Consider the following 3,812-nt stretch of genomic DNA (forward strand, 5'->3'; position numbering starts at 1 on the left):
TGGTCTGGCCCAGAGATCCATGAGAGGAAGATCTACAGAGAGGAAGAGTTCAAAGAGACCCAGAACTCCCTCCAAAGGCAAGTGAGAGCGTCCATCAACCTCAGCACCGGGCTCGGCGCTGAAAAAACGGCATCTGATAGACAGTTCGAGAGAAAAAGCTCCGTCGACGTCGGGACCGGCGTCGATGAGGGAGTCGTCGTCGAAAAGTTCACCGACGACGAAGAAAGCTCCGCCGTCGTCAACTAGGCGACGATCGGCGTCGAGAGAAGCCACGAGATCGCCGTCGACGAGAAGATCGACGTCAAGATTTAAATCACCTCCGCCGTCGTCAACCAGGCGACGATCGGCGTCGAGGCACAGATCACACCCGCCATCGTCTCAACGTCGACAGGCTTCTAAGAGTGTGACACCTCCGCCGACGTCTCCACGGAGGCGCTCGGCGTCGAGGAGTAGGAGCCCCCTCGGACGCTCGCCGTCGAGGAAGGGATCGTCATCGACGGCACGTCGGCGCTCGACGTCGCATGTCAGGTCAACGTCGAGGGCATCGTCGACGACAGGACAACGTCGATTGACTTCTCCGTCGCCGACAGACCAAGGTCGGTCGACGTCGAGACCTCCGTCGACGGCAGGGCAACGCCGTTCGACGTCGAGACCTCCGTCGAAGGCAGAACTACGCCGTTTGACGTCAAGGGAGAAGACTCCGTCGTCGGCTCATCATCGCCGATCGACGTCGAGGGACCACAGGTCAACGTCGAAGCATTCAACGTCGAAGGTTATCACTCCGTCGACTCCGCAGAGGCGTTCGACGTCGAGGGAAAGGCTTTTGAGACGTCCTCCAACACTGGTGAGACGGAGATCTCCTTCAGTGCCTTCAACAGTCCTAGTGACACAATCTGCTTCGCTCCATTCCTCCTTAAGTGCCTCTGGTTCATCGAGGTCCTCTTCTAGGAGTAGGAGTCCTGTGCAAAAGAGTCCCCAGCGGCGGTACATCACACAGGCAAGTCTCTCGCCAAGATGGTATGGTCCGTTGAGTAAATGGAAGGATTCTGGAGCAACGGAGAGACTACAAAGGTACTTGAGTCCAGTCCACAGGTCCCCTCTTCAGCAGCTGGCAGAAGAGGCAGATGGACAGAGTCCTACCATTCACCGATCACGCTCACGAGAGAGAAGAGCGGACAGGTCGCATACCCCCAGGGTCTCCCGATCAAGGGAACAACCCAGATCTCGAACACCGAGAAAGGAGGTACGGACTGAGAGATCGAGATCTCCAGTGCATCAGAGGGAATCACGTTCTCCTCGAAGGGAGGAACGACCTAGGAGATCACCAGTGAGGAAGGAGCATTCTCACCACAGGAGAAGAAGAACTCCATCATCCTCCTCTTCATCTTCATCTAGATCTTCTAAAGGGGATTACTCTCCAACGCTGGCAGACAGCCCTCGCTCAAGAGCTTCCCCGCTTGACGACGTCAACACGTATCTGGACGTCTTGGAAAGGGGTGCTCACAAACTTAATATAGAGATGGCTATTCCAGAGGTGTCCACTACTGTGATTTTTGAGACCCTTCATCACAAATCATATACACGGCCTTTGCTCCCATTGGTTCCAGGGATAATGGACCCAATCAAAGAGGTTTTCCTCACGCCAGCAACGATCAGGGCAGTACCGGCACGTATCCAGAAGAAATATAGGCCGGCCGACTCAGATCCTATCTTTGTTAAAGGAGAGCCTGCGGCGGACTCAGTTATAGTAGCCTCAGCTAAGAAGAATCACACAGTCGCTCCTTCTTCGTCAGTTCCTCCTGACAAAGACAGCAAGACGCAAGATTCTTGGGGACGCAAGGTATGCAGCACAGCAGCTTCATCCCTGAAAGTCTCTAGTGCATCAGCCCTTCTGGGAAGGTACGATAGAGCCCTATGGGACTCCATGGAACGATTCAAAGGGAAATTGCCCAAGGAGGACCAGAAGGACTTTGAGGAGACAGTGACGGAGGGCTGTTTGGTGGCAAACCAAATGATTAGTTCATCAGCAGATAACGCCCTTCTAGCAGGACATGCCTACTCACATGGGATATGTGCGAGGAGATCCTCTTGGCTACGTTTAACTGGACTCAAACCAGATGCCCAGCAGCGCATCCTCAATCTACCTTTTTCCGGATCTTCACTCTTCGGGGAGCATGCCGATCAGGAAATGACCCGTATGAAGACTGAGTTAGACACAGTGAAGGCAGTTGGTCTGGAAAAACAGAAAGGGCCGTTCAAACGACGCTTCAAGACCAACAAGAACCGGGGAGGCCAACAGAGGGTTCAAACCCCTCAATGGTCTCAAAACAAGCCATAAGGAAAGCCGCAATACAGAGGAGGAAGGTCGAGCAGAGGCAGAGGCGGACATCATCAGTCCTCTACCACGCCTAGAGGAGGCAAGGCCTGAGCAGTGGCTTCCTCTGGCGCCGTTACCCACTCCAGTGGGAGGAAGTGCTGCACAACACCTGGCAGAGTGGGTCAGCATCACAAAAGATCGGTGGGTGCTGAATATACTGCGCAATGGATATGCGCTACGTTTCCGGAAGAAACCACAACCGATTCCTCCAAAAAAGTCTCGCTCGTACCAACTAGAGCTCCTCAAAAGGGAAGTGAGCGTCCTCTTAAAGAAAAACGCAATCGAAGAGGTACCCCTATCCCAAAGGGGGAAAGGAGTGTACTCAAGATATTTCCTTGTCCCCAAAAAAGATCAAAAAGGCAAATTCAGACCGATTTTGGATCTTCGACTCCTCAACAAAGTGGTGGTCAAAGAGAAGTTTCGCATGTTGGCACTCCACCAAATATGTCCTCATCTACAAATCGGAGATTGGATGTGTTCGGTGGATTCACAAGACGCGTACTTCCACATTCCTATTACACCAGGTCATCGAAAGTACTTGAGGTTCCTGGTAGGGACCAAGCATTACCAGTTCAAAGTGCTTCCTTTCGGACTCAAATCCGCACCAAGGGTCTTCACCAAGTGCATGGCAGTGGTAGCGGCGTGTCTACACAAAAAAGGTCTCTTTGTGTACCCATATCTGGACGACTGGCTCCTGAAGAGTCCGTCCCCTCGTCAAGCCACCAAAGACTGTCACCTGTGTCTCCAACAACTACACAGGCTCGGCCTCCACGTGAACACAGAAAAATCGGTCCTGCAGCCCACGCAAACTATCCACTATCTGGGAGCAGTTCTAGACACAAAGTTAGGAAGAGCGTTTCCTTCGCAGGAGAGACTGTCTTCCATGGGGCAAAAATACAAAAAGTTACTTCAGTTTCCTCGTCCAAAGGTTCGAGAAGTAGCGTCTCTATTGGGCTCCATGGCGTCCTGCATCTTCCTAATACCGAACGCCAGGTTGAGGATGCGGCCTCTACAAGAGTCTGTGGAGGATCAGTGGGACCAAGCGTCGGGAGATTGGGAGGATCGAATCATCCTGTCTCAAGCAGCACTGACCTCAATACAGTGGTGGACTCGCCCTCGGAATGTCCTGCAGGGAGTCCCTTTTCAGCAACCTCTTCCTTCGCTGTCTGTGGTAACGGACTCATCTCTAGAAGGCTGGGGTGCTCACATGGGTCATCTTCAGATTCAGGGTCGCTGGTCGACCAAACTTCAGACATGCCACATCAACATGCTGGAGCTTCGAGCAGTTCATCTGGCGCTCAAAGCGTTCTTTCCAGCAATAACAACGGACAAAATCCTGGTTCAGACGGACAACACTACAACTATGTTCTATCTGAACAAGCAGGGAGGAACTCGATCTCGCCCTCTGTCTCTGGAGGCCCAGACAATCTGGCAC

Source organism: Lissotriton helveticus, chromosome 4_1 (assembly GCF_964261635.1).
Source record: "Lissotriton helveticus chromosome 4_1, aLisHel1.1, whole genome shotgun sequence".
Classification (NCBI taxonomy): domain Eukaryota; kingdom Metazoa; phylum Chordata; class Amphibia; order Caudata; family Salamandridae; genus Lissotriton; species Lissotriton helveticus.